The 23,145-nt window shown below is 40.7% G+C and overlaps 1 protein-coding gene and 1 pseudogene across 1 annotated transcript in view; both read left to right on the plus strand.

Moving 5' to 3' along the window:
• Positions 1–23,145, plus strand: part of gjc2 (gap junction protein gamma 2) — a 123,911-nt gene that overhangs the window by 11,664 nt on the left and 89,102 nt on the right. The window lies entirely within an intron of this gene.
• LOC125251879 lies at positions 4,015–10,686 on the plus strand (annotated as a pseudogene).

Below are 23,145 nucleotides of genomic sequence, written 5' to 3' on the forward strand. Positions count from 1 at the left end.
CGCGAAAACAAAACTCTCAGCTCCACTTAATGCTGGGTTCTTTGGGAAGCAAGGTTATCTTTCACTCACAACCAAAAACACACTTCTTTGGTGACATTGTTGATTTTGTGAAGTCCTGTGACTTGTGCAGCGCTGCCAAGGACTTCCGTAAAGCCAAACACGCATTGATAGGCATGCTCTTGCTCTCTCTCTGATCAACATGTGCAAGCACACTCTTCTGGGAGAAGTGCCCGTACAAGGAATTCCGCCCCATTTATGTCACTCAGGCCGATACTCGAAAAAAAATCCCGAAGTTTGTGACGGTTTGGAAGAGTATTTTTGGCACAGAAATACTCCGTTTTGAAACTTTGGCCATGTTAGCATGATAATCCAACTCTTTAACAGTGTCAGAATGCAGTGTCAGAAGTCAGAATGCATGAAATAGCATTTTAAGATCCCTTTAAGATTCATCAGTGGAAAGAAAGAAAAAGAAGAAGAGGAACAAGAGGAGGAGGAAGTGAAGCAAGAGAAACGAATAAGAAGTGTTGTAACTTTAAATCTGTTTTGAAATAAGTTGTTTTTCGAATAAAGGTTTCTGTTTGATTCATTTACACACTGCTGTGCTCAATCTTAAACACCTGTAACTTTTATACTTTTCTAATGATATAGTCTGGGTTTGATTTTTTTCAGAGATATTGTTAGAGTAATGCACATGAATATAATGACAAAAAAACAAAACAAAAAAATAAACAACACAAGAAAAGGGGCCTGTACCATGAAGCCAGATTCGCTGGCTAGCCAAATAAGTTTCAGATTAGTTTGCGCCAATCCTGGGTTTTAGGTACCATGACAGTGACTTGGCTTTTAGCGGTGTTCATCACCATAGTAACTTAAGCTCCACAGCTAACCTGCTGCGGGACAGGTTATGTTCTGGATAAGAGATCTCAAACCGAAACTGGACCAAACAGATGTGAGAAAAGTGATAGTGACAGTGCAGTAAAGTCACACCTCCAGTTTCACTTCCTCCAAATTAAAGGTCACTATATAGTTAAAACAAATATTTCAAGATGAAATTGTCTGGCTTTAATGATAATTTGACTTATTTTATGATTTATATAATTATTATATGATCTATATTATTATTATTCATCCATTACACACAAGCAATTTTAGTTTAACAGTTATTATTAAGCATTTAGTTTAAATTAATATTAATATATGCAGATCATATGTAATATAAATACGCTGTAGAATCAAAAGATAGCTCTTTAAAAATAACTACATGTGACCTTGTATGTTTGAGTCTATATCGCTATATATTATTAAGCAGCTATATAAAATAACTCCACAAGTTTCACTTGCACTGATAGAGAAAGATCATTTCTTTTATTTGTCCTCTTTCATGGACAAGTATTTTCCATTAGTGTAAATGCATTTAAATTCTTAATTTTCTTCAATCTCTTAACCTTCAGCAAAAGAGTTTTGAATTGCGCTGGCTCTCTCACGAGAAGTGAATCACAGTTTCTCTCTGTTGCAAGTCATGTGATTGGTTGTTTGCCACTGATGTCACGCATTCATGTGCATGCGCTCCACAAACTCAGGATCAAAGCCTGAGTTGACAGAGAAAGTTGATGATGGTACCAAGAAAGGTGGATTGGAGTGGTTTGGTTTTGTCAACTCAAAACTAATCCTTTAATCCTGAGTTTGTTCAACTACCATCATGGTACAAGCCCCAGGGGCCCGTTTCAAAAAGGAGGTTAAGTGAGAACTCTGAGTATGTTAACCCTGAAATGAGGGAAACTCTGGGATTTCCATTTCAGAATGGGAGGTATGTCAAACCTGAGAAAGCAGGTTAAGTCAAGTCTGTTTCTGAAAGAGAGGTAACTTATACTCAGCGTCAATTACGATGGTAACTTACTCTGTGAACCTAACCTGGTCAGGAGCAGGTTTTCTTTGGTAAATCCAGAGTTTCCTTTGGTCTCCTCCCCCTTTTTAAAGTACAAGTGATGTTTAAATAGTTAACTCATTCATTTACACTGCAAAAATGCTTTTCGTACTGAGTATTTTTCATCCTATTTCAAGTACAAATATCTAAAAAAATTTAAATCAAGATGGATTTTCTATATAAGAAAATGATATAAGATATTCAGTCTTGTTTCCTGGGGGGATCTAAATTAAGTGCATTTTACTTAAAATTCTCAACATCTGCCAGTGTGGTAATAAAAATAAACTTAATGCAAACGGAAAGTGTCAGAGTGTCTAACCAGATTAAAAAAAAGTGCAGTAAAATACACTTTATTTTAGTACACTTAGTACACTTCCATAATGTACTTAAAGTGCTCTATTTCCATGCACTTATTTTGTACTTAATATACTAAAAACCTTTCTTTTGTACTTCTTAAGATAATCTTAAGAACATCTAAGTGTACTCAGCTGTGCTATTTTAAGACACCATGAATTTGAACTAATATGCTTTTAACATACTATATCTGTTATTAAAAAAAAAATTAGTTACCACTTGTAGTACTCTTGAACCCATCTTTCAAACACTTTTAAAATAGACTTATGATGTATTTCAAATATAAGATTATAATATAATTAATATATACAAATGTATTTATAATTTATTGCCTACAGCATTATGAATACATTTTGTATATATTTATCATATACATTATTCTTATATTTTAAATAATTCATAAGTGTATTTCCTATGTCTGATGAGTACATTTAAAGGTGTATGAAAGATGGGTTCAAGTGTACTACAAGTGGTAACTAAATACATTTTTTTTAAATACAGAGATAGTATGTTAAAAGCACATTTTAGTTCAAATTCATGGTGCCTCAAAAAGTTGAGTAAATGTAGATGTTTTTAAGATTATATTAAGAAGTACTAAAGTACAGCTTTTAGTATATTAAGTACAAAATAAGTGCACGAAAATAGAGCACTTTAAGTACATTATGGAAGTGTACTGTGTACTAAAATAAAGTGTATTCTACTGCACTTTTTTCACCTGGGGGAAAATGTACTTATAACTAGTACATTAGTAATATATTTGTAAGAAAATCAATGTCATTTAAATTTAGGATTACTATAAAAAAATCTACTAAGATTGAACTAATTTTAAAGCATTTAAAACAAACTTTTAACAAATACACTAATAAAACTCCTCTGTATATTTTTGTGGTAGTATACTTTATTTCATTCCACTAAAAATCAATTTAAGTAGTAGTGGTATTTAGTATACATTTTGCAAGTGCAGTGAAGTACTACTGAAGTACAAATATACATTGAATTAGTGTATTTATAGTGTATAACCTTGACACTTTTATTTAGCACCAAAATAAAGTACTACAAATGTACTTGCTTGTATTTAAGTATTTTTTTTAATGCACTCAAGTATACTTTTTTTCACCTGGGTATTACTAAGTGCAAATTTACAGTAGCTCCGCACACCAATGTCAGACCAGGTTAAAATTGACATACGTTATTGTGGCTGCAGTAGTGTAGGCAATAGTGTGTTGGGTGCGGAGAATTAACTTGTGATGTGATTGACTGGGTTCAAATCCGCCTTTTGCCTAGCTCGCTATTCTCCCTTTTCCCATCACATATCATATCAGAAAGGCATTTATTTTTAATGAAAATGAAGAAAATTTTCTAAAAGTGGAAGTAAATTGCGTAACGAGTGTTTAATAACGATAAAATCATTTACACTCTTATTATTGCATCCTGCTCTATTTTTTCTTCTTTTTTTGCATGTGGGATACCATGAAAATAAATATTAGTTCAATAACTTCCCTAGTGAAAAAAAAGTATACTAAGTATACTTGCAGGAAGACTAATTATTAGTATATTTCAAGTGTGTTAATGATTAGTTCATTTAAAGCGTGCTATTTTGAAACAACTAATTTTGTACTAAGTATATTTAAGTTGAAATTAAGTAGTATTAAAATACAACTTTAAGTATATTTAGTATACTTATGTGTGCTAAATTGGAACAACTTCAAGTATACTTAGTACACTTTAAGTATATGTCTGTGTAGGGACTAATTACATGCTTGATTAGTGATATTAAAGTGTACTTAATTTGTGTTATAAGTATACTTTATTTGTGTTAAAGTATATTTTTTGTTGATGTGGTATCCTGATGTTGTAGTTGTTCCGCTCCGTGCCACAGGAGGTGCTGTTGTCCTTCGGGATCACGTGGGTGCTGTTACAGTGAGCCAGAGAAGAAGTGTCAGAGAACCGCTATGGCGTATGTATGCTCTGTTCTAACAATAATGTTAATAAACCACCAGTGCAGTTATCTAGTGTGATTCAGTTCAATCATTATAGAAGATATTACATATTGGCGACGAGGATACTGGAAGGAGGAGAGAAGTGTCGATCTAAAAGGTGGAGGATACTGAATGTGTTCAGTGAGCTGATGGTGAGAGAGCGAAAAGCTAACGTTAGCATTGGATCGGAGGATTCACAGAAAAAAACGCAAAGATGACAACGATGATAGGCACTCTGTCGGCTTTTGACTTGAAGGAGCAGACGTGGGAAGAGTATTGTTAGATACTAGAGCAGTTTTTTGAAGCTAACGGGATTGATGATGGAGAGAAGCAAAGAGCTATCCTCATCAGCGTGGTGGGACCAGCCACCTACAAGCTCATAAGGAACTTGGTGAGTCCAGATAAACCCAGCTCGAAAACATATGGTCAAGTGAAAACTTTAATGAAAGAGCACTTCAACCCAAAACCGAGCGAAATAGTACAGCGATACAAATTCGACTCACGCACCCGCCAGCCAATGGAGACCGTCAGTACATACGTAGCAGAATTGAGACAGTTAGCGCATGATTGCAACTATGGTACTACATTGGAACAGATGTTGAGAGACCGATTGGTATGCGGTATTAATGATGACAGGATCCAAAGACGCTTGCTGTCCGAAACAGATTTGACTTTTGAAAAAGCGTTCAAAATTGCAGTAGCGGCGGAAGCTGCTAGTAAAAATGTTCAAGACCTCCATAAAACACCGTTAGCGTGTAACAGCATGAAGACAGAGGGGGCACGGAAAAAAGAGGGTGAATGGAAAAAGGCAGGAAGAGAATGCTACCGATGTCATGGGAAGCAGCATAGCGCAGCCGAGTGTAAATTTAAAGAGGCAAAGTGTCACTGTTGCGGGAAAATAGGACACATAGCTAAGGCTTGCCGAAATAAAAAGAAAGAAAGCGCATACCCCAGTGAAAAGAAAGCATACCGAGCAGAGAAAACATACAGGGCAGAGCGGTGTTCACGTCCACATCGATCACATAATGTAGAATGGGAAAAGCAGGATGGTGATAGATCTGAAGAGGATGCTTTCACATTAAACTGCATGGAAACGGAGACTTCAATTCAGCGGATAAAACCGTTTGAGGTGACGTTGGAAGTGAATGAAAAAACAGTGAATTTTGAGATTGACACAGGGTGTAGCGTAAGCATAATGAATGAGAGGAAATTTAAGGAGCTGTGGAGCGAGAAGCAACGTCCGAAACTAAAACAAACTAAACTTTCACTTAAGTCATACACCGGGGAGAAAATCAAAGTAGTGGGGGTAGCAAAAGTGGAAGTTCACTACGAGCAGCAAGTAAAGACATTGCCCCTAGTGGTGGTGGAAGGCACTGGACCTAGTTTGTTGGGAAGAGTGTAGCATATGCACATGTATCAGGACAATCAATAAACTTTGGAGTTTTCAGAATGCTTTTAACCTGATGAACTGTGTTCGTTAATCACTAAGTCGGCTCCGACCAGTCTGCAAAGATGAGCCCATTTGACATCTTTGTGGCCTGGGCGAGGTAAGACAGTGGACCCAATTTCCTAGCTTTTGGAACATCAAAGGATCAACCCCCGGTTGTGGGCAAGAAACTCAGCGCCAGAGACTGACCAGACAAATTCCACACACACACCCCACACACACACACAGACACACACACATATACAAACATGCCTAGAGATGGTATGTACAGTTATTCTCAAGATATGACTGTGCCAAAGTGTACCCGCTATATTTTAAGTGCATATATGCTTCCTAGTGTTTAGATTTTAGAGTTTAAATGACTGTAGCCATTCTAGTTTCATTCCTATTAATGTAATTTTGTCTGTAAACCATAACTTCTTCTACATGTTTCGTTTATATGTCAAGTCTAGATTCTTTTGAAAGCTGTTCATCTGATTTATTCCATAATGTATGTCACACTGCTGACAAATGCATTGGTACTATTTTTAATAGTACTTCGAAGGAAAATGAACACTAATCCAACCTTGTAAATCATGCAAATGAGTTTGCAAGACAAAAACAAAGGGAAAGCTTTCCCGCCAACTTTGCACCCATGTTATTGGCTACCCCACCTCAAGGAGGTGTGTCGGCTTATCTGTCATAAAAGCAAAGACGCACAATCTCTTGTGTTCTCTCCCGATTGTCTCACGAGCATCTCGTGCACGTTTTTCCCGGACCTCTCCGGTGACCACGCGCTGCCACCGCGCTCAGCTTCGGGATCGCCATCTTCCAGCGAAACTCACTCTCGTCCTCAGTTCAAACCTTCCCGCTGAACGGAGGAAGCCAACGAACTGCACCAGCGCTAACCTGAAATTCGACACACGCAACCAATGCAAGTATACTGCCGTTTCTCAATCTTAGATGATGAAACTGATTTCCGTGCTGGCTTAGGACTGGTTGTGAGTTTGCTACTTGCCTTCTCTCTTTCCTTCTCTACTTCTATTCTTGTACATAGGTGTGTATTTTCTTGTATATTTAGATGTATAACCTCTGTATTCGTAGTTTGCATATAGTAAAACGTTATTCATGCTCGATTGTTCTGTTTGTTCTTTCAGCTGAAAACCCAAGTCACTTTAACGTTTTTCGATCGTTTTATGCTTTATGTTATAATAGCAGGTTATTTTCATGGCCAGATAACTTTGTTTATAATATTCTGTGAGGGACTTAGTTTGCTGGACAAACTAACAGTTTCTCTAAATAATTATTAAACCAGAACTAATCATATATGTAATTGATTATAATTCGTTGTAATTGATTCACGAATATGTTTAATTCCCCGTTGGGTCGATATATGAATCATAATTTATTCATAACCTTATGAATTATTATATTCATATTTCATCCATAAATTGATTAATAACTGTACGAACCGCTACATTCGTTACAAGAGGATGGTTGGAAGCCCTGAAGCTGAGGTGGGAGGAAATAAAAAATGTGAGAACAGAGGCACAGAGTCACCAGAAGTCTCATGAGAAATGAGGATGTGTTCAAGCAGGAGTAGGCATGTTAAAAGGCATGACAGCAACCATTCGGGTGGAAACTCGCGCAGCCTAAATTTTATAGGCCCGATCAGTTCCTTATGCCATGAGAGCTAAAGTAGAAGAGGAGTTAGATCTCTGCTGAAAGAGGACATTATAGCTCCTGTCAAGTACGCCGAATGGGCCGCGCCTATTGTTCCTGTTCTGAAGCCAAATGGGTCAGTCAGAATATGTGGAGATTATAAACTAACGGTTAACCGTGCCTCCTCACTCGAGCAATACCCCATTCCTCGTGTTGAAGATCTGTTTAATGCACTGTCAGGAGGGAAACAGTTCTCCAAGCTTGATTTAAGCCATGCTTACCAACAGATTGTGATGGATGAGGCTTCAAAGAAATACCTCACAATAAACACACACCGAGGCCTGTTCACCTATAATAGGTTACCTTTTGGAGTTTCTTCAGCTCCTGCCATTTTCCAGCGAACAATGGAAAATCTGTTACAAGGCCTTCCAAGAGTAGCTGTGTATTTAGATGACATTATTCTGACAGGAAGAGACGAAGCTGAACATCTGAGGACCCTAGAGGAGGTCCTCAGACGTCTGAAGGACGCTGGCCTGCGTCTCCACAGAAGCAAATGTGTGTTTCTAAAAAAAGGAGGTGGAATACCTCGGGCATGTGGTTAATGCTGAAGGCTTGCATCCTGTGCAGAGCAAAGTGAGAGCCATAGAGGAAGCTCCATCGCCAACCACCGTGACTGAATTAAAGGCCTACTTAGGTCTCTTGAACTACTATAATAAGTTCCTACCTAGCTTAGCTACACGCTTAGCGCCACTACACAAACTGTTGAGAAAAGATGTTCAGTGGACGTGGAACCCTGAGCAGGAAGAAGCTTTTCAGAACTCAAAACAGTTACTGAAGTCAGCTAAGGTCCTGGGTCATTACTCAGCGGACAAGGACCTAGTGCTCGCCTGTGATGCCTCGCCTTATGGATTAGGTGCGGTATTGTCACACGTCATGGAAGATGGTAGTGAAAAGCCTTTGGGGTTCATGTCACGCACACTAACACCAGCCGAGAAGCGGTACTCACAGCTCGATAAGGAGGGGTTAGCGATCATTTTCGGAATCAAAAGGTTTCACAAATACATCTACGGTCGAACGTTCACCATTAGTACTGACCACAAACCACTGATATCCCTGTTTCACGAAAAAAAGCCAGTGCCACAGATGGGGTCACCGAGAGTGCAGAGGTGGGCAACACTACTCAGAGCTTATGAGTACAAGATCATCTATAAACCTGGGCAAGAACATGCCAATGCAGACGCGCTGAGCAGGTTGCCACTGCCACAAATAGAGGAAGAGGACGTGGAAGACCAGGTTCTCATGTTGGATGTCCTGGAGGATCCACCAATCACAACAAAGCAGCTGAGACAGTGGATAGCTAAGGATGAAACACTCTCCCAAGTGCTAGTCTGGTGCTTGAAGGGATGGCCACGGGAGGTGGATGCAAAGTACAAGCCCTACAGTCAGAGAAAACTGGAGTTGAGTGTAAAGGATGGGTGCGTGCTCTGGGGAGCCAGGGTTGTCGTTCCACAGAGGTGTAGGAAAGCCATTTTAAAACAGTTACACCACACACATCCAGGAATATCTAGAATGAAGGGCTTAGCTCGTTCATATGTCTGGTGGCCAGGAATGGACTCCGAAATTGAAAAGGAAGTGATGTCCTGCTCTACATGTCAGGAAAACAGGAATTCTCCAGCTGGAGCCCCGCTACATCCATGGGAGTGGCCAGAGTCACCGTGGAGCAGACTGCATGTGGATTACGCTGGCCCTTTTCTAGGAAAAATGTTCCTTGTCATTGTAGATGCACACTCCAAATGGATTGATGTGTACCCAGGAAATACAGCTACAAGTCAAGTTACCATTGAAAAGCTCAGACAGTGCTTTAGCATACATGGTTTGCCCCAGACCCTAGTATCGGACAATGGAACTTGTTTCACAAGCCAAGAGTTTCAGGCATTCCTAAAACAGAATGGCATACAGCACATAACATCCGCACCATTCCATCCGGCGTCGAACGGTCTAGCGGAAAGAGCTGTACAGTCGTTCAAGCAAGGAATGAAGAAGATAACGGGGGACACCATAGACACCAGGTTAGCTAGATTTCTGTTCAATTACAGAATCACACCACAGACCACAACTGGATTGTCACCCGCTGAAATGCTTATGTCCAGAAGGTTGCGCTCAACACTGGATCTTCTGCTGCCTGATGTGAAGTCAAAGATACGTCAGAAACAACTCAAGCAGAAGGGTCAACATGACACTCACAGTAAGTGGAGGAGTTTTTCTCCTGGGGATGAGGTGTACACTCGCAACTACAGTCATGGACCTCGTTGGATACCAGCGGTCGTTGTTGATAACACCGGACCTGTATCCTATACAGTTCAGACAGGAGATGGCCGAGTCATTAGGCGTCATGTCGATCAAATGAGAAAACGGCATACCATTGGGGGCAGCGAGACGCGCATGTCAGATTGGACGGAGGAGCCTACCAGTTTTCCAGTCTCAGGGACAGCATTGGAGGCCCTGCCTGCAGACTCAAATGTCCCCACTTCCGTCAGAGAGGAAGTGAGTGCTTCAGAGACAGTTCAAGCACACCCTTCAGTTGGTGAAAAGAAACCAAGAGGAGCTGATCCGCTACCTGTACTGCGCAGGTCCGAACGCACAAAACAGACTCCTACTTACCTGAAAGACTTTGTGACATAGTAGTGAGATCCCTCAAGTCAGAGCAAGAATGAGCTCTGGGACTCACTGGAAGGATGGTAGTCTACCCACCTTCCTAGTTAGTTTTTTTTGGTGGAAAAAAAAAAAAAGAAAAAGAAACATGTGAGAGTTATAAGAGATGTCTGTGTTAACTGTTCAATAAGTGATCAGAATGGCTAAAACAGTTCTTGTTGATTTGTTTTTTTTTTTGTTTTGTTTGTTTCTCTAGGTTTAAAGTATTAAGTGCAATGACACCTTTACTGTACATGTGTGAGTAGTGGGAAGGAACGTATGTGACTTACCTCTGGAGTAATTTTTTCTCTTAAGGGGGGAGGGATGTGGTATCCTGATGTTGTAGTTGTTCCGCTCCGTGCCACAGGAGGTGCTGTTGTCCTTCGGGATCACGTGGGTGCTGTTACAGTGAGCCAGAGAAGAAGTGTCAGAGAACTGCTATGGCGTATGTATGCTCTGTTCTAACAATAATGTTAATAAACCACCAGTGCAGTTATCTAGTGTGATTCAGTTCAATCATTATAGAAGATATTACAGTTATAATATATGTTATATTAGAAGTATACTTTATTTCTGTTATGAGTACACTTTGTGTTATAAGTACACTTTATTTGTGATTTAAGTACATTACAAAATAATTACGCGTGTCTTCAGAAAACACAAGCAATATACACTGAATATATTATTTTACAGGTAATAGTATATACTGTATGCTCAGTACCTTTGGCGTATTAAACATTACACACTTTTCAGTCAATAACAATACACTTTGTTATTACTTATACTTTGTATAATATAGTCAACATTTGAAGCGGATCAAAACCTTTAATCAAAGTTGTCCTAACTTTTTTGATCCACTTCAAATGTTGACTACTGTACTTTGAATTACATAATCTCACACAATACAGTTGTTCTACTATTTAAATACAAAGTTGAATGCATTTGTTTTCAAGGCCATTAAAATAAATAAAATGTAACGACATCACTAATGAAGAGACATATTTCATTGACAAATCCAATAGTTTTTATTTAAACTTAGATTCAGCAAAACTTACCACGTTTTTCATTAAAGAAAGAAAAAAATATTGGACCATGGTGACCCTCTATACACAAATACAAATTACACATTATATTCCATTTTCTGATGAGCTTCTCATTGTGTCTGATGGCACAATGATGACCGCAGAGACTCGTGAAGAACAGCATCTGTTGACAGAATATACCAGAGATATAAGACAGCATGTTCAACTCTTTATTCACGTTTACAATAGTCTGTCTAAATCCTACATTGAACCAATACTATTTTTGAACAGCAAATGAGGATTAGCAGCAGGGAACTGTATCAGAATGGCATGTCGATGTTGTTTTTGGTACATAGTCAAGCATTCAACACTTTATGAATTAATATCGTACAGAATACGGGTCGATTTGACCAATCATATGAATGTTTTGGTGCTGCATACAAACATGCGCCATAAACCACCACACAAAAACTCAAAAAGGAGATATCAAGCCGAAATATCGCTCTCCGTTTGTTAAAGAAAATAAAATAAAGTTTGTTAACTGGTAGACTACAACTTACCTCCCAATAGCAGCACTTTTCTCCGGTTCTTTCAGGATCGCGTAGGCCATTAGATTAGCCGGTTGTCGTCGCCATCACGGTCAGGCTGCGATGTCACTTGATTGAACTGGTCAGAATCCCCAAGATTGAGCGATGTATTGGCTTTCAGTGTTTTATTAAATAAATTATACATTGCGACATTATACTTCACCTGAGTGACTGAGCGAGGGGATTCAGACGAGGACCGTGACATCAGCATCTCTGATTGGCTGAAGGCAGTGAGCAACAAAATCTGATTGGTCACAGACCAAGTTGAAGAGACATTTGAATTCCGATAAGTTTAACCACTCAACATATTTTTTCGCATTACTTGTGCTGCTGGTGTGTTGTTTAATATAGATTTATGATTGTAAAATGATTCTGCCAGTGTAAACTTAATAAACATTTACACATATTTGGAAATTGTATAGGCTACACTGCATATACTAAATGGGCTTGTAATGCATTCATACTGAAATAAATAGCACAAGTAATATAATGAATTCCAAGGATGAAGAAGTAAACTTAAAAAATATACTCAAATTTAACATTAGATACACTACAACTTCAGGATATTAAATAATGTATTTTTTAAATATACTTTCAGTGCATTGTTACAATGATCATTTTCAGCACACTGTTAAAATATACCTCAAATATATTTTTATAAAGTGCAAATAAATACATTTTTAAAAAAATAAACTGAATTTACACTTCAAGTATATTTTTCTAAAATATATTTTTTAGAAAATATACTAAAGTACAATTATTTTAAAGTGTGTTAAAAGTTGCATTGTGAAAATATGATACTAATATACTTTTTATATATTTAATGATAGTACATTTTTTGTTAGTATATTTGCAGTGTACTATAGAAAAAGGGAATATATTTAAAATACAATAAAGTATACTTTTTTTCACTAGGGTTACAATTCTACCAGTTTTCACCTTTGATATTATAACAGTGATAAGAATTAAACTTGCATTGACTCAGAAGTATGCGGATGTCCTTTTGTCACGTGCTGTTGCCATGGTGAATCGTAATATCGGAGCTCCATTGATGATGGCTTTTCATAGTCGTGGTTCACGCACTTAACTCAGAGTCAACCTACTCAAAGTCAATTGAACTAACTCAATTCAGCTGTTCTGAAACAGAAAACGTCTCAGGTTACGCATGTAACCATGGTTCCCTGAGAACAGGGAATGAGACTCTGCGTTCAATCGCATTGGGGAACCGTCACTCGTGACAGGTGTTCGAAATGCCAAGAATCACAACACTCCAATCCTATTGGCCGGAGATAGCGAACACCTTCTCGTCTTTGAGGGACTGTTCAGCAGGCATCCCGAAGCATGGCAGGGAAACGCAGAGTCTCGTTCCCTGTTCTCAGGGAACCATGGTTACATGCGTAACCTGAGATGTTCCCTTTTGAAAGGGAACTTCAACTCTGTGTTCAATCGCATTGGGGAACGATATACCAGTTCTAGGGAAAAACTCGGAGCAACTCTCCAAGGCTGTCAGTGACAGCATTCCCTATGGCCAACAGCCCAAGCTGAGCCTAAAAGAGGCCTTCCGTGAAAGGCCTGCCAAGGCTGCTCAAGGCATCTGGGACCAACAACCCATAGAAAGTGGTCCCTTAAAGGGAATGTGGCCAGGAGGCCAGAAGGAATCCTAGCCAGTCACTAGGGGGGATAAAATCACCCTCGACGCCACCAAGGAGGCCGTACTAATCTAGCGAAAGCCAAACATAGTCTGGGACAACCCTGTCTGACATACAGAATCTCCAAGGTGCAAACTCCAAAAGAGGAGAGCAGGTAAGAGTGACTGCGAAAAGGCAGTAAGAAACTCCTTTTCGCAGTCATGCAGAGATGGGCATCCTGGAGAGCAGAACTCAGCTGAGCGCTATAAATCCTCGTATTGAGGGGAGTATGACCACTTATCCTAGGATCTACTCAGCTTCTGATTAAAGCGCCGAGGAGGCTGTGTGCTAGAAAAACCCTGGTACAGGGGAGCACAAACCAGCCTGGGGCCAGTCTGAACGGGAGACTTCATAGAAGTCTACAACCAATGACCAGCTTAGGGAGCTAAGCACCATTACACAGTCAACCCAAAGGGAAGCACGATGCTCATCCTAACGGACAGACCATACTGCAGGCACATAGCCATGGAGGCCAACCAGAAGGGGCCTACAACATAACTAAGAGTTCTTACAATGAACTAATATCACAACATGAACCCAACACACATGGTGATATTCACGATGGCCCATAAGGCCATTCGACTGAAAACATAGCATGCTGAGCGCATGACCAACCAAGTAATTAGGTAGCTGTGAGTGCCCACAAAACAGCCCATCCAACACAGATGAGCAGTGTACTCGGTAAAAGCACCCTTCTACTCTTTAAGCAAGAGGAGTACAACGTACGCCATCACGTGCTAAAGAAGGCCCCATGGGCCTATAACCTCAGCAGACACGTGGCATCAGCTCGTGGCAGTGTTATCGAGGTTCAGGCTAGACAGACCGACTACAAAGGGAGGTCATTAGCCAGCCCGAGCCCCGGCCAGCCAGCGACACAAGACCCTTTTACTGTTACAGTAAAATAAAACTCAAAGGGAAAAAGCCAGCATGCACCCAAAGGAGGCCCTTAAAGCCTACCCGTCACAACGCGGCGTCAGCTAGCGACCACTAAAGTTCTAGGAGTAAAATAGAACTGAGTAACAGACAGGGTAGCTATTTAGCTTGACTAGAGCTAAAGGAAACCAAGCTCAAGGAAGCAAATGCATGAAACCAGACAAACAGTTGGTTTTAGTACAAGAGCTCACCTCAAGAGGCAAGCCACTTCAGAGATGTACTCAGTAAAAGCACCTTTTACTCTCTAAGCGAGAGGAGTACGAAGCCAAACTCCAGCATGATACCTAGGAGGCCTGCAAAAGCCTACAACTCGTAAAAACACGCGGCGTCAGCTAGTGGCAATCACAACTCATCCATGGTGATGAGGTCACAGAGAAACCCACACAAAGCTGTGCCAACATGCAGACTGAAAGGAGGCCCTGATGGGGGTCTACGACCTCCATGAACACACGGCATCAACTTCATGACTAAAGCCAGCCAGCAGGCCAAGTACTCGAGAAGTACACACCACGCCACCAAACTCAACGAGAGGCCTGACCTAGGGCCTATTCATATGGAGGTGGGCGTGGCCGATGGCGGCGTGAGTCATAAGACACGACTCAACCATGGAATGAGTCTAGATATAACCAACCCAGCTGGGCCAACACAGAGGCTACAAAGGAGACCTGGCAAGGCCTGCTACTTTTAGCACCATGTGGCGCCAGCCCGTGGTCATAACAGGGCCCAAGCTCAAAGGGGACCAGCTCTAGACCCTACACGATAACTGTGGGTAACTAGCTACACAACCGTGGCTTAAGCAAACCCTAACCGGGGAGTACATCAAAACACGTTCATAGATAGAGGCTTATCACAGCCTGCTATCACAGAAACAGGCGTTAACCTGTGTCAGCACTAGAGTAAGCTCAGAACCCCAAAGCAAACGCAAATGCTTTGTAATACCTGCCATCCAAACAGGATAAATGTTTCACAGAACAGATCTGAGATCTGTAATGAACCCTAGAGAATGAAAACTAAAATATTTAGCATCGTAATCTCAGACTTGAATATAATTCAAGGGGCTCATGTGAAGACATTATAAGCATGACAAAGTTCTAAAAAGTGGGGCTTAACAGCACTGCATAACTCATCTTCTCGAAGATAAGGGCCTACCACCTGGGAAAAACAGCACCAGGAAGGCTAATAACAGCCTATAACCTTAGCTGTTAACCTCAGCCATAGCACCTACATTTTCACATTGAAGGAGAAATGGGCATACGGCCCTCAACTCCCTCAGGAGGAGGCCAGAACTAGGAACTATACAACCTCACAGGGATAGTAATAATAAGGGTGATGTAACAAACACCTAAACCTAGCTCTAGCCTAGCCGCAAGCTAAGGCCTACTGGGCCAAGCAAAGCTTGGGCTTCATTCTGAAACCTTCAAATATGAGGTGAAAATGAAACACTGCAAGCAAACAGTGTCAGGCGGCTGAAAAGCTGTCCTGCACACAAATAACTGAAGTGACAAGTGCTAACTCAAACCAAACTAAAGTATTAGCTGAGAAGCTACTCTAACATAGGAGGCTACAAAATAGCGGCCATAAAGCGGCCTGCATATTTTGAAAACTAGCCAACCTAATGCTGCAGTTATTTTGCCCAAAAGAAACCCTTCTAACCTTACTGACTACATGGAAAAGGAAAGCTATACAGGAAAAACAAGGTCTACACTTTTTATAAACATAAAAATATAGACCCAGCTTATCTTCCTGCGGCTCGTAGAACAAAGATTTTCCCTCCTTATTTAAAGCATGAAGAAGGAAGAAATCAAAAGTTCTTTTAAGCCTAAAAGCACTTTCACTATCAAGCCAGAAGGCGGCCTTTAGAAAAAGGCCAGCCGACAGCCTAACTGTAAAAGAAGCACCTGAGCAAGTAGAAAGTAAATATATATATATATATATATATATGGGAGGTGAAAGAAGAAGAGGAGAGGGTAGATATAAATCGCCCTTAAACTAGCTGGAGGATTGATTACAAACGCAACTGTGTTTACAATCGATCATCCATTACTCTCATTTCTTACTCCTCCCGTCTCTCTGGCTCAGATCCAAATCTGAACGGCCAGGGGGTTTTCCATGCTCTCCCAATCTCAAACGCGGAGATCATGGAAAGTCTATGGGAACTGCAACATTCATGGACAGAAAGGAACCGTTCGTCGAGCCGTCCGCACGCGGCCCCTTTCTTAACACGCTCTCACGGCAGCTGCAGCCCGCCGAAAAGCGCATCCCAAAAACACAGCAGCTCCAGCTATCGGACGCGGTGACATCAAACACGGACGTCACCGTCATCTACTCATCCTCGTAGCCCCGGGGAAGCCGAGAGAGAATACAATTCTCTCAGACTTCCCAACGAGCTCACCTGCGAGCCCTATGATTGCAGCCGGCGTACTGCTTCAGCACACATGGGGCTACAAACACCAGGCACAGATGCAGACACCTCCTCCTTCGGGAAGAGTGTCAAACGAGAACGGAGTGTCCCGACAGGAGAGACGCTCACAGTGAACAATAGACAAACCCACATAGATGGCGCCCTCAAGCACCAGTTCACCCCTCTCCAGACAGAAAAACGCCAGAAACATGTAAATCAAGTGTCAAACCCCTGGGACACGGATAAACACATTCTCCTGAACGTTTGCAGACATAAATGGAGTAATGTCCTACCGGAATTTGTGAAACAATGGCACTAACACTAGACAGTCCTGAAAAGACGAGAAGATGTTGACTGCTTCCTCGGGTGCTCCCTTTATACGTCACGGTTTGCGCCGTATGACGTCATAGGCTGTCGCCGGCCAATAGGATTGGAGTGTTGTGATTCTTGGCATTTCGAACACCTATCACGAGTGATGGTTCCCCAATGCGATTGAACGCAGAGTTGAAGTTCCCTTTCGAAACGGAACTCAGAGTTTCTCATCTCAGAGTAAGTCAACTCAGAGTTCAAGTTTTAATTCAGAGTTGGGGCCCATTTCAGAAAGGAGGTTAAGTGAGAACTCTGAGTATGTTAACCCTGAAATTAGTGAAACTCTGGGTTATCCGTTTTAGAATGGGAGATATGTCAAACCCGAGAAAGCAGGGTAAGTCAAGCCCGTTTCTGAAAGAGAGGTAAATTATACTCAGAGTCAGTTACCATGATAACTTATTCTGTGAACCTAACATGGTCAGGAGCAGGTTTTCTTCTGTAAACCCAGAGTTTGTTTCAGTCTCCTCCCCCTTTTTAAAGTGCAAGTGATGTTCAAATAGTTAATTCATTCGTTCACGCTGCAAAAATGCTTTTCTTACTATTTTTTTTGTCCTATTTCAAGTACAAATATCTAAAAATTCTTAAATCAAGAATTTTAAGAAAATGATATAAGATATTTAGTCATGTTTCCAAGGGGAACTAAATTAAGTGCATTTTACTTAAAGGTGCTCTAGATTGTTTTTTTACAAGATGTAGTATAAGTCCTAGATGTCCCCTGAATGTGTCTGTGAAGTTTCAGCTCAAAATACCCCATAGATTTTTTTTTAATTAATTTTTTTAACTGCCTATTTTGGGGCATAATTAACTATGCACTGATTTTTTCAGCACGGCCCCCACGAGCTCTCGACTATAATACAGTGCATAAACAAAGTTCACACAGCTAATATAACCCTCAAATGGATCTTTACAAGATGTTCGTCATGCATGCTGTATGCATGCTTCGAATTATGTGAGTATAGTATTTATTTAGATGGTTACGTTTGATTCTGTGTGAGTTTGAGGCTATGCTCTGTGGCTAAAGCTAACATTACACACTGTAGGAGAGATTTATAAAGAATGAAGTTGTGTTTATGAATTATACAGACTGCAAGTGTTTAAAAATGAAAATAGCAACGACTCTCGTCTCCGTGAATACAGTAAGAAACGATGGTAACTTTAACCACATTTAACAGTATATTAGCAACATGCTAATGAAACATTTAAAAAGACAATTTACAAATATCACTAAAAATATCATGATATCATGGATCATGTCAGTTATTATTGCTCCATCTGCCATTTTTCGCTATTGTTCTTGCTTGCTTACCTTGTCTGTGCACAGATCCATCCGTTAATACTGCCTTTCCTTGTCTAATGCGTCGAATGGGCTGGCATTATGCAAATATTGGGGTCATACATATTAATGGTCCCGACTGTTACGTAACAGTCGGTGTTATGTTGAGATCCGAGTGTTTTCCGGAAGTCTTTTAAACAAATGAGATTTACATAAGGAGGAGGAAACAATGGGGTTTGAAACTCAATGTATGTCTTTTCCATGTACTGAACTCTTGTTATTCAACTATGCCGAGATAAATTCAAATTCTGATTCTAGGGCACCTTTAAAGGATTAGTCCTCTTTTAAATACACTTTTCCTGATAAATTTACTCACCCTCATGTCATTCAAGATGTTCATGTCTTTCTCTCTTCAGTCGAAAAGAAATGAAGGTTTTTGAGGAAAACATTCCAGGATTTTTCTCCATATAGTGGACTTCACTGGAGCCCAAACGGTTGAAGGTCAAAATTACAGTTTCAGTGCAGCTTCAAAGATCTTTAAACGATACCAGATGAGTAATAAGGGTCTTATCTAGCGAATTGATCGGTCATTTTTAAAAAAAATATACCCGTTTATGCTTTATAAACAAAATATCACCTTGAACGTACTTTCCGCTTCCGCATTCTTCAAAACGCTTACGCTGAATGTCCTACGCCTTCCCTATTCAACTTACGGGAAAAAAACGAAACTGGCGCCGCGTTCGTTCCGTAAGTATATGGTACATGGTGATGCTAGTCTTATAGAAACCAACCCAACTCTGCCAACATGAAAACTGAAAAGGAGGCCTGGCAAGGCCTACTACTTTTAGCAACATGTGGCGCCAGCCAGTGGTCATAAATGGGGACCAAGCTCAAAGGGGACCAGCTCTAGACCCAACAAAATAATTGTGGGTAACTAGCTACAACAACCTGAGCTAAGCCTACACATTCCAACAGGCAATGTACCAAAATTACATGGTACAATAAATATGCTAACATGGTCTAAGGGAGGCCTACAAGGCTTACCACCTCAAACAAACATGAGCATAAGCCCAAACAAACACTCTAAAACTTAAAACAGAAATAAAATAGTCACTTTCTTTTTAGAAGAAATCAAATGAAACCCCCTCGTTTATATAATGTAAATTATATAGGATAGACACAGAGCAAAATAAACTGCAGAGACAGGTGGATGATATCAGTTATAAATTACAGCTGTAAACCTCTATGAATTTAAACTGTAACTTAAATTATGTTGACTGCTTCGTAAACCAAGCGCTTGGATTTCATTGGGGCCCTTATTCGGTGGTGCACTTAATGGCAGTCTCAAACAGATGATGCCGTTTTAAAGTAGACTTCACAAACTGGTCAAACTGGTTAGCTACTCACTCAGTTGTGTTACAGCGAAACACATCGCACCGAGAAGCAATTTTGTGATCCTTTGATCCTCTTCTCCTTCAGATGCATGGGGAAAATGGTCCAACACTGAAATAACTGATGCATCACACCCGAAAATGGCCGACGAGTCTGAAGCACCAAGGCCTGCGATCTCCTTCAGCACAAACAGTTCACGTTCGGCATATCCCTGCAGGAAAACACTCCGATGCAGTTCCAAAAGAAACAATGACAGTCCATTCCAATATATGGCGGCTACTTCGATGGACAGAGCAGACCTAATGACTTTAGTTTTTGAACACACGGAAAACCTTCCCGTTGTCAAAATATATACATATAGGTTATCTGTATGTCATATAGGACACAAATACTGTCGCTAAATAAACTTTACAGATTTTCCAATCTCTCTCTGTCAAACCCTCTGCCAACTCTGTCTCTTCCGTTTTGCCATCTCTCATTCGTCACTCCTCCCCCGATCCATTACGATTGGTTGCATGTGAACACATCAATAACCCAATGAAATATCTTATTGGCTAGCATTTTAAATACTTCAGAATACACTGTACATGATATACAAAGTCCAATGTATGTACACACAATATTGAAATAAATAATAAAAAAATAATAAATAAATAAATAAATAAAGGTGTACAAATATTCACAGAGTTACAGTAACCACACAGAACTGTGCCAACATGTTATTTGAAAGGAGGCCTTAGCGGGGCCTTCAACTTCAACACATGGCGTCAGCTAGTGGACATCATGACCAAACCACCCAGCAGGCCCTGTACCCTGTAAAACACCTTTTACTCTTAAAGCAAGAGGAGTACACACTCCACCACAATACTCTACGAGAGGCCTGACCTAAGGCCTACTCTTACAGAGGTGGGCGTGGCCGATGGCAGTCCGAGTCATACAAGACCAACTACAAACTGTGCCAACATGTAATCTGAAAAAGGAGGCCTGGTGGGGCCTACTACTTTTAGCAACACGTAGCACCAGCCACTCAGAAATGTACTCAGTAAAAGTACCTTTTACTGTCAAATTGAGAGAAGTACTTAGCCAAACTCCAACATGATACAACATGGTGATGCTAGTCATATAGAAACCAATCCAACTCTGCCAACATGAAAACTGAAAAGGAGGCCTGGCAAGGCCTACTACTTTTAGCAACATGTGGCGCCAGCCAGTGGTCATAAATGGGGACCAAGCTCAAAGGGGACCAGCTCTAGACCCAACAAAATAATTGTGGGTAACTAGCTACAACAACCTGAGCTAAGCCTACACATTCCAACAGGCAATGTACCAAAATTACATGGTACAATAAATTTGCTAACATGGTCTAAGGGAGGCCTCCAAGGCTTACCACCTCAAACAAACATGAGCATAAGCCCGAGCCAGTGCTAAGATACGTGAGCAAACTCGTGATCATATACAGCGCCCGAGATACAAGCTGTACTTAAACAATAAAGAGCCAACAATCTTTACAGTATATCTAAAACAGCTGCTATGGTCATGATCAACTGGGAGCTAACAGAGATCATGTTTAATTCTAACCAGAAATAAGACTCTGTACACTCAACCTGAGTGTGCAGTCCAACAGGTGATCAATTCAGTAAAACACAACCCTATCCGGGGAGTACAACAGAACACCACGTTCTTAAATAGAGGCTAATCACAGCCTGCTATCATAGAAACAGGTGCTAACCTGTGGCAGCACTAGAGTAAGCTCACATATATTAATGCATGTAGGCTTAGAACCCAAAGCAAAAATAAATGCTTTGTAATACATGCCATCTAAACAAGATAAATGCTTTCACCAGACAGATCTGTAGATCTGAGCTGAACCCTTGAGAACGGAGGCTAAAAAACTAGCACCGTAGCTCAAACTTGAATATAATTCAAGGGGCTCACGGGAAGACATTATGAAGCATGACAAAGTTCTAGAAAGTGGGGCCTAGCAACACTGCATAATTTATCTCCTCAAAGATAAGGGCCTACCACCTGGGAAAAACAGCACCAGGAAGGCTAATAACAGCTTACAACCATAGCTGTTAACCTTAGCCATAGCACCTACATAATAACGGAGGAGAAATGGGCATATGGCCTAACAACTCCATTAGGAGGAGGCCAGAACTAGAAACTATACAACCTTACAAGGGATAGTAATAATAAGGGTGATGTAATAGACAAACACCTAACCTAGCTCTAGCCTAGCCGCTAGCTATGGCCTACTGGGCCAAGCAAAGCCTGGGCTTCACTTTAAATCCTCTCAGAAATGAGGGGAAAGTGAAGCACTACAAGCCAATAGTGCCAGGAGGCTGATTAAAGCCGACCTGCACACAAATAACTCCTCCTCCCATCTCTCTGGGCTCAGATACAAATGTGAACGGCTAGGGGTTTTTCCATGCCCTCCCGATCTCAATTGCGGAGATCAGGAAGGAATGGAAAGTTTATGGGAGCTGCAGCATTTATGGACAGAAAGGAACCGCTCATCGAATCAATTCAATTTCAATTCAATTCAATTCGTCATTGTCATCCAACAACTCATCCTCGTCAGCCCCGGGGAAGCTGAGAGAGAATACAACTCTCTCAAACTTCCCAATGAGCTCACCTGCGAGCCCTATGATCGCAGCCGCTGTTTTGCCTCAGCACAAACGGGGCCAGAATCACCAAGCACAGATGCGGACACCTTCTCTCAGAGAACGGAGTGTCCCAATAGGGAGACGTTCACAGTAAACAACAGACAAACACTATGTGCGCTCCTCTCCCAGACAGAAAACGCCCAAAAACGTGTATATCAAGTGTCAAAACCTGGGACACAGATGAACACACTCTCTTGAACTTTTGTAAGGCATATTATAGAATCCCTTACCAGAGTCGACATAGTCGCAATCAGACAAAACAAACACAAAAGACGAAAATATACTGACTGCTTCTCCAGGCGCTACTTTTATACTTCCGGGTCGCACCATATTACTTCATAGGCTGTCGCCGGCCAATAGAGATTGGAGTTGTTGGATAGTTTGCTTTCAGGCACCGGGTCACGTGTCATGTTCCCCAATGCGTCATGAACGCAGAGTTGAGTTCCCTTCGAAAGTGAACTCAGAGTTTCCCATTTCAGGGTAAGTCAACTTAGAGTTCAAGTTTTAACTCAGAGTTGGTTGAACCACCTTATTGAAACGGGCCCCAGTACTGAACATTGATGAACATATTTATTTCTCATCACATTGTAAGACCATTCAATACATCCATGCCTTTCCAAAGGTTACATTTTGCACTGAAAATCAGAACATATTCTAAATACAACATAGTACATGAACAAAAACAGTATGGTGAAAATTGTGGACGCTAATGAAACCAGTTTTGGACCACAGCAGATAGGTGGAAATTTACATTGTCCCATATGACAATGTATCTCAT

The sequence above is a fragment of the Megalobrama amblycephala genome, linkage group LG17 (genome assembly GCF_018812025.1).
Source record: "Megalobrama amblycephala isolate DHTTF-2021 linkage group LG17, ASM1881202v1, whole genome shotgun sequence".
Lineage (NCBI taxonomy): Eukaryota > Metazoa > Chordata > Actinopteri > Cypriniformes > Xenocyprididae > Megalobrama > Megalobrama amblycephala.